The sequence below is a fragment of the Parasteatoda tepidariorum genome, chromosome 3 (assembly GCF_043381705.1).
Source record: "Parasteatoda tepidariorum isolate YZ-2023 chromosome 3, CAS_Ptep_4.0, whole genome shotgun sequence".
Lineage (NCBI taxonomy): Eukaryota > Metazoa > Arthropoda > Arachnida > Araneae > Theridiidae > Parasteatoda > Parasteatoda tepidariorum.
The window spans coordinates 37,230,135-37,251,615 of NC_092206.1; the positions used below are offsets into that span (position 1 = coordinate 37,230,135).

At 29.1% G+C, this 21,481-nt stretch overlaps 1 protein-coding gene across 2 annotated transcripts in view; it reads left to right on the forward strand.

The window, feature by feature from the left end:
• Window positions 1-3,141: 3,141 nt before the first annotated feature.
• Window positions 3,142-21,481, forward strand: part of LOC122268551 (opsin-1-like) — a 67,315-nt gene continuing 48,975 nt past the window's right edge. Inside the window, exons 1-2 of one of the 2 annotated variants that reach the window (XM_071178507.1) lie at window positions 3,142-3,757; window positions 5,539-5,604. The gene's annotated coding sequence lies outside the window, so the exon portion shown is untranslated. The remainder of the gene's footprint in view (window positions 3,758-5,538; window positions 5,605-21,481) is intronic. The other variant, XM_043038574.2, reaches the window with a different exon arrangement.

The following is a 21,481-nucleotide window of genomic DNA, read 5'->3' on the forward strand; positions in this document are numbered from 1 at the left end:
AAAAAAAAAAAAAAAAAAAAAAAAAAAAAAAAAAAAAAAAAAAAAAAAAAAAAACAGTAGATCTTTGTTTAACAACAGTATTTATTTCATTCTAAGTATTATACTGTAAGTTGCAAGGGCTTAACATATAAAGTACTTTACAAGAAATGACTAATCAAATTACTTCAATTTCAGAGTGGTGTCCCAAAAATGATTGATGATTTTAAAAATCAATTAAAGAAGAAGAAACTGTGGCGTTGCGGTCTGAAATGCAAAGTCCGAACTACGAATCTCTGACGTTGGACTACGTAGCTTGCAGCCGGTAATTGACGTAAACCTCATACCTGAATGGAGATATGCGTGAAGGGCGAAATCAGTAAAACGCGCACAGTATGTTTTGGATATAACTTGGCCGCATCCTCACAGCTTGCTCTCTCTCCCCGTCGGTTCTAGCTAGCAATTCGGCATGTTCTCGCCGGTTACCTTTTCACAGTTTATTTCTATGCTACCTCAATGTTAAAGTGGTTAAGTTTTATATATGTTAAAATGTTTTAATTAAATTTACAAGTTTCCTAAATGTTAATAAAGATAGTTATTTATTTAAACTTAGCGTTATTTATGAAGAAACCTATAACCCGTTCTCGGAAACATTTTCATGTGGAACGCTTTCCTAGAGTTATATTTCTTTTTAGAGTTTAAGTAGGGACTCTAACAAAGATACTAAACAACCCCACAAAACAATAAAGATCAGAAAGACATAACATTGTGCGGTCTGAAGAATATTTTTAATTTGAGAACCGTCTTTGAACAGCCAACCCAACTCTGAGCTCACAACTATTAATGTTCAGCTCCGTAGCCTTGTAATTTTGAAACCAACCCAGAAGTCAAGAAAACTACTGAATTAAGCATTGGGGTAAACTGGCCATCGTTGACTACTTTTTGATGGAGATAACCCGCATTTGCGTCACTTGTCGAGGAAAACCACGGAACCTTCCATGGTTATTTGGATGGCAAGAGGATTCTAAGTTATTATTCGTCTACCACTAAAGATATTTTACGTGTCAGCAATGTGGTCGGTTCGAGCCTGGAACAAAGTTCGTATCAACCAGCCATCGCTAGAATTTGAACCTAGGTAATCGCAATAGAAGGTGAACACTATCCCCTGAGCCACCTCGGCTCTGAAGAAAATATTGTCTGACGCCCGCACAAATATTTCAGTTAGAATGGTCTGACACGTAGCAGAAAGCATCTGGCAAGTTTTGAAAATGGGCGCCTATTTTTGAAGCGCTCGGAACATATGGACTGTTATTTCTTATTTATTTAAAGCGAATGAAGTTTTCAATCAGGTAATGTGGTGTTGTTGACGTATGCCTCTTTAGGCAGAGGTTGACGCGATTGATCTTATTTTCCAGTGGCGCCATCTATGGCCAAGAATTCGAATTTTGCCACACCATACGTCCCTCCCGTTTATAGGGCGGACCCATTCATTCATCCACAGATTGTAATTCTGACCTGAATCAGAGAACGATCGATCTTCAATCTAGTACCCCCAGAGGTATTGATTTGTTATGGGAACATGGAGGACTTTTGCGACTTGACAGATTTAACGCGCATCAGTCACTTTACTACACGGGAAGTCTTCGGCCGGCGGGGTTCAAACCCACGAACTCTCGGACATGGGCCCAGCGCCCTACCGTCCAGGCTATCCCGGCCCTGGTAATGTGGTTTTATAGTGATTTCAGTTAACAGAGCCAACTGTTGGCGAACCAGTGGCGTACAGTGAAGTGAGTGTGGGATTTGCTGCCACAATAGACATTCAGTCAAAGGGGTCATATGTTTGATCGGTAAGAGCGCAACTCGAAACGTATTGCAATTATTTTAATTAATTTTATTTGAAATTAACTATTAATTAGTTATTTAAAATTAACTAATTAATTATTTTAAATTAAATTTTTAAACAGATTACTGTATGGCACTAGCAAAATATTTTATGAAATGAAATTATGATTTTTGAACAAAAAAAAATTAGGTCATTAAAATTTAAATTGCAATTATTTTAATTATGAAACCAAGTTTTTTAAACGGATAACGAGAGCATTGTTCAAGCACAATACTTTATGAAGTATTAAACTATGATTTTTAAGCAAAAAAATTCATTAAAATTCAGTCGTTAAAATTTAAATATTCCTTATGCTTAAGATGAACGTAAAATTACTCTTAAAATGATAAAATCTTTATCTTAGAAAAAATTTTGCGTCAAAAAATAGTTTGAAATATGGATTTAAATTTAATGAATAATTTGTTTTCAATATTTTGTTAAATACTTTTTTTCTTTCTCTTTTGCCCCTTTATTGGTTACATTACTCTTTTCAGGGGAATCTAATCGAAGTGTTGTCGTCGTGCTTCTTTACACCTTTGCCCACTACTGTGACAAACTTTCTGAGAAAATATTTTAAAACTCATTTACCAAGCAGAATACAGCTAATCCAACTTTTCGTTTAATTATTTTTTTTTAAATCGTTGATAATTTCTGGAATTCATCTTGCTGTTTCATTCTCAATATAAAAGATTCATATCAGTAATTCCCTCAAAAAGTATTTTTGAAATTTTAAAGTTAACTGATTTTTATCTATAAAATTAAAATTAAAAAATACTAACTATTCAAAAATATGTTTAAAATGTAGAAGAAAACAATTTCAAAACTAACTCTAAACATTAGAATTATTTTATGCGTTAATAAATCATAGAATAAACCACAATTCTTAAGTTTTATTTTGTCCGCAAAATTATTTTTAAAATTCAATATCTTTTCTAAAAGAGAAAAAAATTCGAGCTGACCTTAAATATTAAAGTTAGACTTCTTGTTCATAAAAATTAAAAATTGTGGTTCATTTATAAATCAGAGAATAAACCACAATTTTTAATTTTGATCCCTTTGTAAGAACATTTTTTCCTCCATTTTTGCAAAAAATAAATAATTGTATTTTTCGTAAAATATTTGCCTTCGAAGTTTATCAAAATAAAAATACTTCAGTCTTTTTTTTTTTTTTTTAATTGTTTTAAAAATCTCTTACCTTCATTCAGAGTAACATATTGAAAAAAATCTCCACTAAAATTTACTTAATTTTTAACTAAACATTTCTCATTGTTCTAAGAAAACGGTTGTTTGATATTAACTGCCGATGACTTTTAAAATAATGGTGCAATTTACAAAAATCATCAGATTTAGAGGTGAAAACAAACTGACAGAAAACTCCAGTTTGCCGGCAGCAAAGTTGATCTTTCCATTTATTTCCAAATTTCAATTCCAAGCGTCATCTTTATTCTTTAAGACGTGTCTCCCGGTTTCAAGCCAATCCAATTATTGAAGCGTTAGAGACAACAGAACTTTGAAAATAGTTTGTTTAGATTAGAAAACAAAAAGTTTTAGAACAAACGATTCTTTTTTATGGAATTGGAATCTTCTTCTCTTGAGAGCGATGTTTTAGTTCTTTCATTTCTTAGTTAATAGATTTGTATAATTGACTTTTTCTTCAAATAATGTAAAGAATCGAAACTTTTTCGAAAACAAATGAACATGTTACTGCTGTTTTTATCTAATTAAAATTTTACTTGTCGTGGAACTTCTGAATGCGAAAGCTCGTTTAATGACTCAAGAGTTACTATCAGCTCGTAAATATTTGAATAAATACTTAAGCTGCTTTAATTTTTAAATCGGGGATTAAATTTCGGATGAAAATCGGAAAATAAGTAGTTTACTTCGAATTTAAAAAGGATGGTAAGTACCTATATTAAGACTTTTGTTTTCGTTAATATTAAAGTATAAGTGTAGAGTAACACTATTTTGTTTTCGTTATTTTTTCATCAAAACAACTTAAAAATTTGTTTTAAAATTTTATACAACTTAGAAATTATATACAAATAAAATTTTATTGTTTAAAATCAAACTATGTTCTATTTATTAACGAAAGAAAAATTTATTTAGGGAGGAAACAATATTTTTACTTTTTCACAAACCATTTTATAAATTGCATTTTTCGACTTTTCCAGATTGATTTAATCAGCTAATAAAATAGAGATTTGAAACTTTCTTGAAAAAAATTGAAGAATCTCCGCTGTTTTTATTTTAATAAACTTTGAATGCACTAGCTCGTTTATTAATTCAAAACACATAAATATTTGAATCAAAAGCGAATATACTATGGTTTTTAAAGAGTGGAATGAATTTTTGATTTTAAGAAATAATAAATTGAAAAAAAAAGAAAGAAATTAAGTAGTTTGTTTTCGAATTCCAAGAGAATGGTGAGTACTAGAAAGGAGTATCATTTTTCTTGATGTTAGGTGAGCAAGAAAACGTTGTACAATATCTTTCTTATTATTAGAACTATGCTTTAGAATTTTTCATCACATAAATAGCATAATATATATAACAATTTTGTATGAATAACATAAATTATTCATATAAAATTGTTTATGTTTAAGCAAATCTTTAATTTTAATAAGAAATATTCTTTATAACTGAGGAAAGAGCCACGGTGGCTCAGGGGATGAAGCGCTCGCCTCCCAATGAGGTGACATAGGTTCGATCCCAGCGTTAACTGGTTAAATCAAATTCTTCCCGCGTCTTGTGCCGACCACAGTGTTGACGTAAAATATCCTCAGTAGTAGACGGATCATGGGTTAGAGTACCTTTGCCATCAGGCTAATCGTGGGAGGTTCTCGTGGTCTTCCTCACCATGTAACACAAAAGCGAGTTAATTCCACTGAAGGCAAATTTCTCCCTATTTTTGATCCAAGAGTTCCCTTGTCTTCTGGATTATTCAATTGGCAAATTTTATGGAAGAGGCTCAATCTTGAAAACATGGTTTTGAGCATCGAAAAATGGATCAAAATCTGTGCATCCGTGTAAGTTTACGAAAAAAAATTTGGACAGATTGTCACTTTATCACAAATAAGGGATAAAAAAAAATCTACATATTTGATACAAAATTTCTCCTGTTATTCTTTTGTAGAAACTATTGCGTAAAACCTTTCCACGAAATTCAAAATTTTGAGTAGATAAAAGGTATTCATAAGTTTTTCAAATTGTTTTTAGGGAAATTGAAAAATATTAGAGCCTTTATGAATGGGCTCTAATTTTTAATTTTTTTGGGGGGAGGATAAAAGTAATGAAGTTTCATTTTTTTTCCCTTGAAATATATTATTTTATTCTACTAATATTTTTAAATTATTAAACATTATATTTGAAACGCATTATTTACACCTCACGGATCAAAAATGTAAAGTTACAGTAAAAAGAATTATACTTGAAGTGCAACATTTAGATTTCCCGGAATCTACACAAGGAACCTAATTTTCATTGATAAATAAAAATATATTCAATTTTCAACTCAGCCTTTGATTTGCTATTTATGTAGATTCTGGGAGATACCAATGTTACATTTCATTGATAATTTTTTTTGTTTGTTCTTACTTTACATTCTGAACTTCTGAACAGGGAAACTGAAATTTGTATCATACTCGAGTTCCTTAAAACATGGCTTTCCAATTCTTTTTCAGCAATGGAGCCCTTAGTGATCAAACTTCAAATGGCGAAAAGTATATAAAAAAGTAAATAAGGTAACTGTAAGTGTATTCAACCATATTATATTCTTTTATTTTAAGATTATTTATTAAGACGATAGTTATTGTGGCGGCTCAGGAGATAGAGCGATCGCTTCCCAATGAGGTTAGTCGGGTTCGAATCCCAGCGATTAATGATCGATACGCATCGTGTAAAGGTCGGGATAGCCTGGTCGGTAGGGCGCTGGGCCCATGTCCGAGAGTTCGTGGGTTCGAACCCAGCCGGCCGAAGACTCGTGTAGTAAAGTGACTGATGCACGATGAAATCTGTCGAGTCGCAAAAGTCCTCCATGTTCCCATAACAAATTATTACCTCTGGGGGTACTGGATTGGAGATCGATCGTTCTCTGATTCTGGTCAAAATTACGATCTGTGGATGAATGAATGGATATATGAATGAGTCCGCCCTATAAACGGGTGTGACGCATGGTGTGGCAGAAGTTGAATTCTTGGCCATAGACGGCGCCACTGGAAAACAAGAACAATCGCACCCCCTCTGCCTAAACGTCAACAACAATAACGCATCGTGTAATATTAAATTGCATTACTTAATTTATCGTGTAATTATTTAATTTATCGTAATCTGCTTGCAATATTTAATTTAAAATAAGGTACTTTCGTGATATGTCTCATTCTTTTAATAATGAAAACAAAATTATTTGAGCAAAGGAAATTTTTTTCTTTCTTCTTCCACAGTTGCTACAGTCCATAGTTGCATGATGCATTGACTGATGCNAACAACAGTAACGCATCGTGTAATATTAAATTGCATTACTTAATTTATCGTAATCTGCTTGCAATATTTAATTTAAAATAAGGTACTTTCGTGATATGTCCCATTCTTTTAATAATGAAAACAAAATTATTTGAGCAAAGGAAATTTTTTTCTTTCTTTCTTTCTTCTTCCACAGTTGCTACAGTCCATAGTTGCATGATGCATTGACTGATGCATATAATTTGATTTTAATTCTCCATTTTACACATTTTATTAGTCTGAAATTAAACTTTGGGTAGTCAAGCTGGTGCAAAAAGTTATTTCGTGTGAATACAAAATTACAGTTTTAAAAATTAATTTCATCTTTTAAAAAAAATTGTTGATACCTTTTTTTATCATGAGAAATCACCATGAAATGAGATTAACTTAAACAAATTCTACGCAATGAAAAAAAAAATAAATATATATATAAAATAAACGAGAATATGATTACAATACGGAAAATTTTACTTTCTGAAATAAATTAATGAGTATCATAAAATAAATCCTGCTACGGTTAACTTGGGAGAAGTTCAAAAATGCCTGAAAAATAAATTAGAACTAATAATAACTGCGCTGGTTTCATTATTTTAATGAGTTTCTGGATTAATTAATTTCTACGAGATTATGGTTACTGAAATAAAAAGAGCGTACTTCAAAAGAATAGATCGGCGGTATTTAAATATTTTTTTCTCCCTTCAATTGATATAGAGCATTTCTTAAAACCTTAATCTGGTTGACAGTTTTTTATTTATAAAAGAATTTTTTTTTATTTGAAATATTTCCTTCCCAATAAAATAGTTTTTTTTTCTTAAAAGTTTTAATCACGAAAATTTATTTTGATTATTAATGCATCTTTCAAGTAAAGATGTTCAAGAAAATTTGCTTATTAATACAGTTTTTCAAGTTTTCCTACTTTTTTGTTGTTTCTTCAGTTGGAAATTAAGTAGCAAGGCGAGTTGGAAGTTTAGTTTTTAATTAAATGTGAAAACCACAGGTGTATTTTAAGTTTATTGTATTTGTATTCATTTTATGGTAAAAAAGAACCATAAAATATTGTCTGCAAAATAAGGTATTTTTTACTCAAAAAGAGTGTGAGATTTGACAAAATATCTAATTTGTAAATAAAAATGGAATAACTTAATTATTGCGCTGAATATCGATTAAAAAGTTCACTTTTTACATTTCAGCTAAACTTTATTAAAATTTTGTTGTTACACGTTCTTGTTTGTGAATTAATTTTTGAAAAACAAATATATTTCAAACCTGTTACCTGAGATAAAAATTGTTTCTTATTCATTACGAAACGAATACAAAATATAATATTGTTTTAAGCATTTGGAAAAGCTTTTTTTTTTAAATTTACGAAAATTCATGGATCAACAATCGAAATATTATCCTATTAGAATTCATAGGATTTGAAAGCTGTAAGATCATCAGTAAGTAAAGATTGTTCGTAATTTTTTAATTTACTTTCATTTTGGTCTAAACAATTTGGATGACTTTTATCACAAATTTTTTTTAAAATTTAATTTATAGTTTTTCTATATTAAAATTTGATCCTAATAACGTCTCTAAAAGGACAACATTAGCTAAATTTTTGTTTCCTAATTTAAAGTACTTTTTTATGTTAGGTAACAATTATAACACTTTGTTATATTCTATCATTGTATTCTGTAAAATATTCCGGATCAAATTACAGTATGAGGTACCGGCACTTTGATTGTATCATCTGTAAAATCCATTTTACAGTACAACAAATTCTCAACGTAAAATATCTTACAGTAATATTTATTTAATTATACTGATTTAGTGATTTTACTGTAAAAATTATATTATTTTGCTCTAGGAAAAATGGAGTTTACGGTTAAAAGTACCGGCACTCTGAGTGCAGGTACTTTTTAACGTAATTTGATTTGGTATTTTTTAACAGTGTAGGAAAAATAATTGAATTTGATCTTATTCTTTTCGCTTTTGCTTTCAATGTGTATTTGTGTTTTTTTAACTTTCAAAAACTTGGATTTTTTGAAATATCCCATGCGTACATTATAATGTGTTTAAGATTTAGTAAATTTAAAAGAAGATCTTGCCAAATAATAACCACACTTTAAAAAATAATTTTCTTGATATGATTTTCTTGATATACATTTTCTTGAAAAATTGCTATTTTTGAATAAAACGTGTTTAAATAAATGTGGTATTAAATAATTTTAAAAACAAGTCTCTAATCACTGTTAATAAATATTATAGCTAAGAAGTATAGAAATAATAAAGTATCTTTATTTAGATTAATAAAGCTGTAACGAATTCAAGCTATGCATAAATGTGATAATTGGAACAATTTTTAAAGAACTTTCTAAAACCGTCATATTCTTTTTTATATCCATTTTTTTGCATTTTTCATCAGTGAATAAAAACGCTGGAAGTTATAGAGAAATTTTAGTTTAAGGTGAATAAACGCAGTTCAAAATTGAAAACATAAATATCTAACAGTTCTTGTGAAATAGGAGGAAATTTAATTTTTTTTGAAGGAAACTTAAAATTTATTTCCCTTAACACTACCTTCAAATTTACATAAATTATTCATAGAAGTAGCTGAAATATAAACTAAGCTTTTCTGGTCACTTCTGATAAATCCAAAAACTAAATAAAGTTTCGAAAGTAATTTTTTATCCGTTTTTCTCATCTTTCTTTACTTTCGGAGCTTAAAGCACGGAATTAAATGCAGATCGCGCGGGAGAGAAAAGTGTAATTAAATTTATTAGCTTCTCGGAGTGTATTAAAATTCCGATTTATGCAAAAATATTTCCACGAATCGTAAGTAGCTCCAAATTGACTTTAAAAATGTCGATCTCAATTATTATTTAAAGGTTTAAATTTGATTTTCTTGTCTTTATGCAGTAAAAAAAAAAGCATAACTTTTATATATCGAAACAAAGCAACACACGTGGGTAAAATTTTCGATAAAAATTTCCATTTTGCTGGATATGAAGTTTTAGAGAAACTGTTTTGCTGAATTCTATTGTTTTGATATTTACTGAACTGTAAAGGAAATCGAAATGTCATCAGTTAGCGTTGAGTCGCTGCCTATACCACGATGCAATCTCCTTTTTCTTCTTTTCAGAAAATTCCAATAATTCAGCAGATTTGAAGTAATATTTATGCGTACGGTTTTCCATTTTTTTTTTATTATTTCATTAAAAAAATAAAAATAGATTTATTGAAGATTTAATAAAAAAAAGGGTCTCTCCATGAATGTAGTAAGAGAGGTTCGGAATAGGTAGATTTAGGCTTTGCCTTTTAAATCTGCACCGGGAAATCCCAATACTTAATTACATTTATGTCCTAAAAGTTTAAATAAGGCTTAATAGTATACATAAAAATAAATTTTAATGTAGTTTTACAAATTCCATGAAAGTTTTATCCATTTTTCTCCACTAATTTTTAGAATCCAAAGCATGGAATTAAATTCACACCAAACCGGAGACAATTTTATACTGCTAATTTTTTTTTTTTATCTGTCTTCCCTCAGCAAATTTTTACAGCCTACAGCATAATATTTATTTGCATGGTTTTCTATTTTTTTTATTTCAGTTGAAAATGAAAATAGATTTATTGAAGATTCATAAAAAAATGGCGCAATGAAAGAGGAAGTAAGAGTGGTTTGAAATAGGTAGATTTAAGCATTGCGTTTTGTACCGGAATATCTTAATACTTATTACCTTTTACATTTATGGTGCAATGCTAAAAGTATCAGTAAGGACAAGTAAATAGTATCCATAAAACTAAATTTTAATAAATTTTATGAATTTCATACAATTTTTATTCATTTTTCTCTTCTAACTCTTAGAATCCAAAGCATGGAATTAAATTCATGGCAAGCGGGAAAATTTTATCCTGTTAATTTTTAATCCTAAGGCATAGGACCTGAAACATAATACTTATGTGTACGGTTTTCTAGTCTCCTGTTTCAGTAGAAAATAAAAACAGATATAGTAAGGAAAAAAAAAACTGTTTCTTCATGAAATTATGGAGTAATAGTGGTACGAATTGGGTTAGTCTAGATTTCAGGTTTTGAACCCATAGATCTAAATTTTATTTTCAAATAATCTAATAGCATTTCTAATAAATTCGTAATTTAGATGGAAGAAGGCACCAAGTGACGTTCTAAGCAACGTAAAATCTGAGTTTTAAAAGCATTTTATGTGCAACAGTCGAATAGTTTTTAATCTGTTCATGAAATAAGCCAATATATAATGGAAAAGTGCGTTTTGTAAACTATTTCCAGCTGTCGTTGTAATTTCTACCTGTTATTTCAAGATTAATTAAAATGTTTTTTTAGAAATTTCTTCCACTCAAATCATTAAGAGGACGCTATACCTCGGGAGAATCTTTTCATTGCAAATTCTCTTTCACCTCCATAAATAATTTAAAATTTATGGTATAGAAAAAGAGAGTTCAGACAAATCTGAAGTAAGCCATGAGGCTTCAAATACTAAAAATACTGAAAAGAAATATTCAAAATATCAAAATGAAAATATATTATGAGAAGACAACTTAAGATTACGCAATAGAGAAGTTCTTTTACAATGGTTTGTTTGCTTTTTGATATTTTTGAATTTTTTTCCCTCAGTAATTGAAACTTCATGACTTATTCTAGGTTTGTTGCCACACTCTCTTTTTCAATGCTTTAAATTTTCAATTAGTTATGGGGGTGAAACAGAATTTGCTATGGAAAGATTCTTTCGCGGTATGGTGTCCTCTTAAGTAGTGTACCTTATTTGTATATTTTATGTCCATTCAAAGTAAATTGGCGATTTTAACCCTCGGAGTACCATGATCACAAATGTCTACGTCATTTTGATTATACTAAACTTATATTGCACTCATAATGTTTTTGCGTGTGAAAATTGTTGAATCCAAAATCCATGACTCACAAGGGAAACTAGGGAAGTGTGACTCGCGAATTTTGAAATAAACTAGTGGGATGTATGTTTTATGAGGAATAATTTTAGGGGGCAACATTCGTTTCGGCCCATAGAGGGTCCTATGAGAGATAAAAAATAATTCAATTTATAGAAACGATTTTATTACTTCAATACAGACCATTAGTTATTGTAATTATCTCATACTCCAATTAATTTTGTGGTACTTTCACGTACTATATAATGCATATTTACTGTCAAAATTGATTTCGAAAATTTTACATATTTTTAGTTTTTCAGAAAAACTTGTTAGGTTAATTTTAAAAAAAATTGGCATCAAAATTTTTTAATTTTTTTTCTTTCAAAAAATTTTCCAAATCAATAGGAGTATGTAATTGCAAATTAATTAATTAATTAAATTGCTGATTAATTAATTAATTAGCAAATTAATTAATTAACCAATCAATTGCGAATTAATTGGAGTATAAGATAATTACAATAACTAATAGTCTGCATTGAAGTAATAAAATACCGATTTTTCTATGTATTGAATTATTTTTTATCTCTCACAGGACCTTCTATGGGCCGAAACGAATGTTGCCCTCTAAAATTATTCTTCATAAAGCATACATCCCACTAGTTTATTTCAAAATTGTCAAGTCACACTTCCCTAGTTTCCCTTGTCAGTAACATAATACAGATATTAAGTGATTGATTTAACTAATGAGAACAGGTACAGGTTAAAATTATAGGCTAGCTCTTGGTTTTATGGCCATAGAGGAAAGATGGTCAGTTTAAAAATCTCCGATATTTTTTAATATATTTTTGCAAATGGAGTTTTGCAGGCACTTGTTCACTAATTTAAACAAGGTATTGCTTTTCGTGACAGCAAAAAATATGTAAAATATAATATTTATCTTATATAGGGGTCAAATATTTTTCGTTAATTAAGTATTATGATGCTATTCATGATTAGGTTATGCTTTTTTTAAACTATGCACAAGTATAGTCCTATGTTTTTCAACCTTCAAACTATATATATAGTCCAAACTTTGCTCCTGAGTAGAAAGAAGAGAAATATTTTATTGATTGAGCTAAAAAATTTTAGCAAATGGCCACCCAGGTAAGATAGCCACATAGTGGAGCCATGGTCACTTTTCATTGATACTATTGACATATCAAGGATCGTAGGTTCTTAAAAGAGTAGATAGGTTCTTGAGGAAAATAAGATGAACTTTAGTAAATTAGTCTTCACCAGAATACCTAATATCTCTAAATAAATAAATCCAGATAAGAAACCTTTGGGTTTGTAAATGGTTTTCATTTGGTTTCGCTTCGTAATTTTAAGATGAAAGCTAAAAAAGGAAAAAAGAAAAAAAGGAAATCCTTAATTTTTTTGATTACAATATTGAAACCACTTCTTCAAAAATTTAAACCCTGCATATTAATTTCTGATTCTGAAGACCTAACATATTATCCGATAAAACTCCATAACTAACTCGATAGAGAATTCTACATATTTTATGAATGTCAATGCTTTGGTTGTGGAAAAGAATTCCATACCATAAGTAAGAAATGATGACTGGATAAAATATGAAAGGTGCATGAAATGGCTCCATGAAATATGCACAAGCTTTCAAAACATTTGCCAAAAATGTAGCAAATCTTTCTCGAAAATGATTGATTAAATCTGTACACTAGATTCTGTTTATTAATTTCTTTTTTTTTAAATGCGTATTTTTCAAAATCAAACTCATATTTTGTAGTTGATTGTAAATTTTTCTTGACTATCTGTGTGAAACATCTTATTTCCATATTTTGACTTTCCCTTTTCGTTATTGCATTTAATGATTATTTAATTTCGGCATTAGGCCGCTTGTTATTTTGGTTTCAAAATTTTTTTTGTTCATATTTTGTTCTCAATATTTCATATTTTTTTGTTCTAAATATGTTAAGTACGTGTATGAGAATTTAAAATATGCAATAAACATTTCTGGTATCCATATTCTTCGTACTTTTGTTTAGATTTGAAAAAAACTATGGCCATCTATCTACCTTACAACCTATCTACTTACCCTACAACAATAGCACTTGTCATGATCATTGTACGAATGCCTATAATGGGATGAATTTTGTCCTAGCTACTAATTTGTGAAATAAAAAAAAGTGTAGAAAATAAAATAATAAAAATAACATCGGAACATGTTGAAAATAGAATACTTAAACTGAATTTTGATAAAAATTTAAATTTCTAATTTAAAAAAAAAAAAAAATCTATAAATGGGGTACGGTATCATGGTACTGCAAATGATGTAGACTTTTAGTGTATAGTTGAATCCCCTGCACCTTAAATAGGAGATTCAATATTAATAAATAAATGATTGAGCAAGATTATTAGAAATAAATGTTAAGACTTAGACCATTCTGAACATAAACTTTTTCGTAATTGCTATAAATTCCTGCAATTCCTGCAGCTGCAATTTTTTTATCTGCTTCCGATGATTTCATATACCGATGATTCGGTATATCAGAAACTTACGTAATCAGTCCATCTGTTCTTAATCATTTTGGTATTCTTCAAATAAGTTTATTATTGCTCTGTTTTCGTCTGTCTTGCAAATACAGTCTAGATTATTTTGACTTATAGATAAAGCTAACAATAATTTTGGAATTTTCTATAAAAAATTCTATGAGCTTTTAAATAAGGAGTTAAATAGCAATAAAAATTTTACGCATTGCAATTTCAACAATAATATTATCATTAAAATATTTTTTTCTATAAGAGGTTAAAAATTGAAATTATTAATATATAATTTCCATACTTAATTATCCGTCCAAGTTTCATAAATTTCCTATTAAATTTAGAACAATCATTTGTGAATCTAATACTTACGTAACTGAACCTTGCTCCGTTTTCTCGAGCTACTTAAGCGAAATTATTAACAATATTAAAGAAAGTTTTTCTTGAATTATCACTAATAATCAATCTATTTCAGAATTTATGAAACAAAATAAAATCAACTCTATTGCGACTTTTGATTTCCAGTATCTCTTTAACATTCTATTGAGTTATTACTATGATTATAAAGATATCCTTACTTGCGATTTTGATTGTTGGGAAATTCTAATTAATTTTTGTCTTTTTAATAATTATCTTTACAACTGAAAATATATTTTTCCTGAAATAGATGATGTACTATAAGGATCTAATTTTTTGTCACTTTTAGCTAACTTATGTTACACTGCTATGAAAAAAAAATTATACTCCTGATATTAAATTTGTTTTTAGATTTTCTATTAAATAATATTTACAGCTAGAAATTTATCTTGCTCCATAATCATGACTATAATACTAATTTTAATTTTTTGGATTTAAGTATTAAAGAAGAAAATATCTGCATTGTTGACTTATACGATAAAAGAAAAGATTCTAAATTTAATGTAAACAAACTAAATAGATGGAATTCTAATGGTTCTAAAAGCCTTTATTTTAATACCTTTTTTAATCAAATGAATAGGATTAAAAAATTTATTGTAATGTTTATTTATCTAAATAACAAACAGATAAACTCTTCCAAAATTTGATAAAAATAGTGGATATCCAACTAATGTAATTAAATTCTACACAAAATCATAGAGTTTATTATATGTTACAATTCTTAATTAATTTATTAAATACTTCTTTGTTAACTAATTTTATATTTTTACTATATGAAAATCTAATTCTGGCAAATCCGGGACTGAAAATCTTCTACTATTTATTAAAGAAATTTTTTCAATAATTTTTTTTTCTCAATAAATGTCAATAATTTTTCTAAAAATTATCAAAATTGAAATTTTATAATTAAAATTCAACCTTATTAATTATGAACTTGGAATTATTCAGTATAATAGTATAACCCTGCGCAAATCCAGTTCGGGCCAAGCCAACACGCTTCAACACGCTTCTGTACTTATCAAACACGCTTCTGTACTTCAGTAAGAACTCGCCACAAAATACATCACACTATCCTTTATTTGTGCTATTATTTTCTCATTTTGTAATCTGGCAAATTAGTTACGAAAATATTCCAAATCAGTTTTAAAAAATGCCAGTAAGTGGAAGCTCATTTGAATTTGTTAATCGCTTTATATGCTACATTTTGTGATCATTCTGTATATTGTATTTTTCTTGAATTATTTATTTGTAATTTTTTGCTTCAAATGTTCCACCTTCATAAAAATTTTTTTTGTTGCTTTTCCCCTTGTTGTATTGATGTATTTTGCTTTGGCTACATTAATACAATATTTTGGTAATTTTTCTGTTCATATAGTAATGGTTTGCCGGAAATTCTAGCCTTCAAAATTATAGTTCTTATTTTCACGTATTTCCCAAAAATGCAAAACCGAAAAAAGCAAATTTAACCAAATATATAATTATGTTAAGCTAAGCTATTTTGATAAAATTACCAAATTTTTTCACATATCAACCATTTCACAATATTTAAACAATAAACCAAATTTTATTGTTAGTTTTACCAAATTAATTATCAAAGCGCTGCGGAAAAAAGTACCAAACGTTTTGTTGTCCCCCATAGAGCCAGAAACATGGTAAAGTTTACCATATTCTGGTAGTTTTTGCTTTACTTTTTTTGAATGTGCCATTTATTTCGCCTATTAGTATATTATCACAAATTTCACCTTTATATTGTGATAGTGTTCGTCTAATGCAAAATCTAAATGCACGGTGTGGTAGTTACAAAGAATTGCAAACCACATACAAATATAACTGATAATAAAATACCATCAAAATCATTTGAAGCAATATCAATTTCGATTCATTTAATCCCACTGCAAAAGCATTTTGATTTAATTTTATGATTTCAGTTTTTCCCCATAGAGTTTTTACGAATGTAATATCTTATAATAACTAATTAAGACCATGCGATTGAATTCCATACCTAATCCTAAGAAAAGAGCTTCTGAAAGATTGCGTTACGATGGACAATTATCTCAGCAATATCCCCAGAGACAGATCCTCAGTTGACTAAGATGCATCTCGCAGAATCTGTGCTTTACCTGTAATTACTGATTGGATTGGATCCGTTTAAGGAAGCTGAGCTGTCCTTACTGGCACCAGTCCAGTAAATTGCATGGATTTATGTAATAGATGAGCGTTGTTTTGTGATAGAATGTCTTCCAGTTGAAATAAATGACCATCGCTTAATGGGAATAATATAATACGCAGCGTCATTTAATTTAGGTTAAGAGAGAGAGTACAATAAAACTCTTTCGCCAAGGAATTTTTTTTAAAAAAAGCCGCAGTTTGGGCATCTTAAACTCAAAATAAAGCTTTAATTTTAAATTAAACTGTCACGTGCTATGCAGTCAGCCTTTTTTATCATTTATTTCATTTCATTATTATTTATTTTCATTATTATTTATTTTATTTTCATTATTATTTACTTCATTATTATTTATTTATTTATTGTGATGCTGCCATCTAGTGATTGACAGTAACTGCAGATGTTTTAAAAATTATTAAACTTTTAAAACAAATCGTCATTTTGGTGATATTTTCCCGCTTATACAATAAGCATTAAAATTAAAGATTAATTCTCAATTGTAGTATGTTTTTATGAATAAACAATGTAATATTGGCGTCTGGGGCCAATTTAATTTTTTTTTAAAATTTTTAAAGAGCATAAAAAGTTTTTCTTTTAAACAAAATTGAAGCTCTTTGTCAAATTGACATTTAATTTTATGCAGCCAGAGCTTAAAAGTTGATTTTTTTGTGACATAAAAATATATCACTTAATGAATGTACTTGATTAAGACCGTACTGTGAGCTACTGAATAAATTAATTTATATTTTAATTATAAATGTAACTAAAATTGTTGCATATTTAGATTATCTAATAAATTCTGATTTATAATGATCGTAAAAATATATTAAAATATATTTAGTTAAAATATCCTGGAAGTTACAATAATAACTTTATAATTTAGAAAAAAGGTATTTTTAAATAATATAAAATTTTTAATAATATTAATTTTATTGTATAACTGAATAATATTTTACAGTATTTTATATTTAAATATTTTTATAAAGGTATTGTTCTCTTTTTTGATTTAAAATAGTAATATATTATAATTATTCGAAATTATAACTTTTTGTTAATCCTATTTCGTAAAATTCGATTTTGATTTAAATAATTTGTGCACTTTTAATTACTTTTGTCAATAAACCATTTAAACTAAATATTAATGATATCAAATTGAAAATATATTTTATTGACATGATTTTGCTTGTTACGCGTTTAAGAGTCTATTAAGTTTTTCAGTTCGAAAGATAATTTTTGATTCAAAAACCCGCAATAAAATTTTATTTTCTACTGAGGTACAAATAATACAAATTAGTTTATTTATTTCACACTGAGTTTCATTTCTTCATTTATTACAGTTTATTTATTGTGCACCAAAATTGGAAAAATAATTTTGTTGCTGTAACCTGACCGTTAGCATGAATGAGCCGTTACAGCCTTAGATGACCTAGTATCTTCGTATCCAGGGCTTTAGTTCAAACAACAGCTCTCTTTCTTATTCCTCATGTAATTGGACTTCAAAGTTGGAAAGATAATTTTGTTGCCATAGCATGACCATGTGAATAATATAAAAACTGAGTATAATTTTTTCCTTCAGTAAGTTATTTATAAACAACACTACTTAGCTATCTTATTTATTTCCTGAAATATTACTTGAAAATACATTTTTCTTCACTTTTTTTTTAAAAATTAAATTTAAGACATTAACTACTTTATTCACTAGATTGAGATAAACAAGTGAAAAAAAGCGTAAATGATTCTAAATAAACAAACATGCTGTAGTTTCGCTTCTAAAATGAAAAACAAAAACTAGTATAGTTTTTGCGGTATTATTTGTATTCTTTTCATGTTATTCAACTTTATGTAGCATAAAGTTAACCGTCTTTTCACCTGAATGCGTTGTGTATGTATCATGAAGTATAATAATAAGAGTCTATGATCTATTTCCTTCCCAGATAGCAGAATAAGGTTGATTTTAATGTCAGCAACAACCTTTATCACAAAGCCCAACGAGGATTATAAATGATAAGCAAAGAAACTATGCAAGCTTGAAGCAAAGTTAAATTTAACTATGCTAGTTTACGCGTTATCACGTTCGCACTAAGCTTGCATAATCAACCCCTTGCATCGAGATTGAATTTGCTTTTACAAAATAAGGCCAGAATAACCATTTGAAATCGAGAAGGAATCATCATTTTCAAAACAAAAGTAGAAAGCGTTTTCAAACCGAAGGAAAATTCCCCTTCTCAAGATTTATTTTAGGTTTTAAGACCATCACTGAAACAAGGTTTAATTACACTGGCTTTTATATACTTACTTTAACATCCTAAAAGTGAAGGTTGACTTCATTACTAAATCGTCAATGAAGTCAAAATTCTACATTTAAAAGCCGGGACCAAGCTAGAATGAAAAAGAGGCGAAAACAAGTTTTGCAGTATAAACTAAAAAATAAGATTCTTTTATAAAAATTTTCGCATGCCTTTATTCAATCTTTAAGGAAACAAGCTTGGCATACTGATATTTCCATAAAGTTTAAAAATGATTAATTAGCCTACCTTTCTATGCCATTCAAATAAAAATGAAAAGACAATGTTTGCTGTAAGGTTGCCTGCTATCGGCTTTTTATTTCATTTAAATTCACAAAGTAGTATATTCACATCATAAACAAAAATAAATCCCTTTACATTTAAAAAAGCTTGTTTCTATAATAATTAATAACATTTACACCACCTACACTGTAGTATGGTTAACCACGTTCCTCTTCACTTATAAAGTGAGGGTTTTTCGAGAATTTTTCATCCATCAACGCTCCTCTGCGCCCTTTAAATTGATAAATGAAGGCAAGTGTCTTCCTCGAAGGCAAAAGCCTTCGAGGATATATAAAATATTCTGCGCATCAAGAAATGAGAATACATCATTCTCAGTTGAGTAACTCTTGAGATTCGAGATTGTGGCTTTTCACTTTCTGCAAAGCATTTATGAAAGTTGTGAACAAAATTTATACTCCGATCAAAAGCTGTCTATGACATAGACTCTATGTCTTAGAAAATTTAATGTTCAGTGGGCTGGAGGGACATCATAAATAGATATTAATTTAAAAGAGAGGGGGGAAAATGTGAATATCTGAGAATAATATAAGCAATATACCAAAGCATAATTTTTTCGTCTCATTTAATTTTTTTTCTTCCAATGCCCACCTGATTGACACTCGTCATTCAAAAATCAATAAGGCAGATTTGTTGGCCACTCTTTCGGAAGCACTATGTTAGGTGGGCCAGCGTTTCTCCCACAGTGAGGACAGATAGTAAAGAGAATGGAAGAGCATGCATGCCTTGTCCAGGATTCGAACCCAGGAACTTCCTGATGTGAGGTCAGCTCCTTGATCACTACGCAGTCCGATTGACTCATTTAAAACTAATTGCTGTGTTTGAGTGCTAAAATATGTAGAGCCAAACATTGAAAATACTTTATTTATGGAAAAATTGTTGCTAATTCAACATGGTATAAACTGTTTCTTGATTATAAGACTTCTTGGCCTGTATTTCTTAAGCTTTTTTTTTTTTTTCATTTTGCTGATTTACCGCATTTAAATTCCTTCGCCTTCCGGATTGACAAAATTCAATTTATTCAAAATCTGAAATAACCTCTTTCAGAAAACTAAATTAGTAGCTCTCTCTCTCTATTTGTAATGATCTTGGTGCTAAGTGTTTTTCAATGACAGTATGTAATTTGTGATATAGTTTAAGTTAATTATCATTCTAGAACCTGATTTAAGTATGGCGGCAAGACTAACGAGTCGGCATAACCTAGCGGAGAAAGCTCTTTTATCCAGTCCGCCATATTTATTTGTCCTAAGTTTGTCAAACGCATTGTAGCTATGATAATTTCAAGACTAATTTTTTATATAATTACACAACTGTACTTATAAACAGCATTTATTCTAAATAAATTACTTTTTTCTCTTACATTAGTTTGATAATGTTCAGGCTAATAACCATTTATTGCATCTGATATGAGCATAAATGTAAAGGTAGACTAAATTTATGCTGCAAAAATTTTCTGAAAATTTGCTGAACAATTCATTCGACGATTGTTTTTTTATAACTAAAACCATTCTTTTTAAAAGACAGTATGTTCGTAATTTAATATTTAATTTAATCTGCTTAAATGTGGTTAATGGTATTAAGAACAATGCAATACTTGTTCAACTGCACTTTTTGTCACTATTTACTTTCATTGTAACACCATTCACTCACTTGAGACGTTATATCGATTCTTCTGATTCCTTCCCTCTAAGATTACAATGAAACCTCGAGCCTAATTTGGAATTATTTTAAAAATATTTCACTAAGAGTTTTTCAGATTTAATGTATGCTTAACCAATGATCATATGTTGAGTTAATTTTGTATCCGTTGTCATCTAAGAGCCGTTTTAATTTTATAAATGTTTGTACTATGCTCAAGGTTTCAATTGTGAACTATAATGCAATATGGTAAACTGATATTCTGCAAAATTTTGCTTTGTTACTAAAGCATACTGAAGTGACTCGCCAATGCACAACGCGAAAAGAGTGGCTGAAGTGTTTTGGCTTGATGTTTACGTTTGCCTCACAAGTCAGGTGATCTTCAAAGCAGGGAAATCAGTACAACCGGTTCTATAACGTAACAAGTTCTGCTTGAGATTAACCCCTTAATGACCGGTTAATTTTCAATAAAACGGTCATAAAACTGTTTATTTTTTTGACTTTCGTATTTGTATTACGTATTTGATAAGTGCTGACATTTAGTTTAAAATAAACTAACTATCTACAATTACCTTTAAAATATCCTGGTGCTGCCATCTAGTGCGTAAAACGAGAAGTAAAATATTTTCCGAGCAAAAGAAATGAATTAGTTTTATTCTTATTGGCGCGTTACTACTAAGCACTCCAGCCCGTCAATATCACGGGAGCGAGAAATAGAGGGCGAAACCTCACCCCGTCATTTTCACGGGAACGAGAAGGAAGTCTCTTCGCACGCTTCAGTGTTGGTTTTTGTTTATATTCAGAGCAAAAGAAAAAAAAGACTTTATGAGGACGCTTTACGTTTTGGTTTTATGATCGGTTAGCAGTTAACTT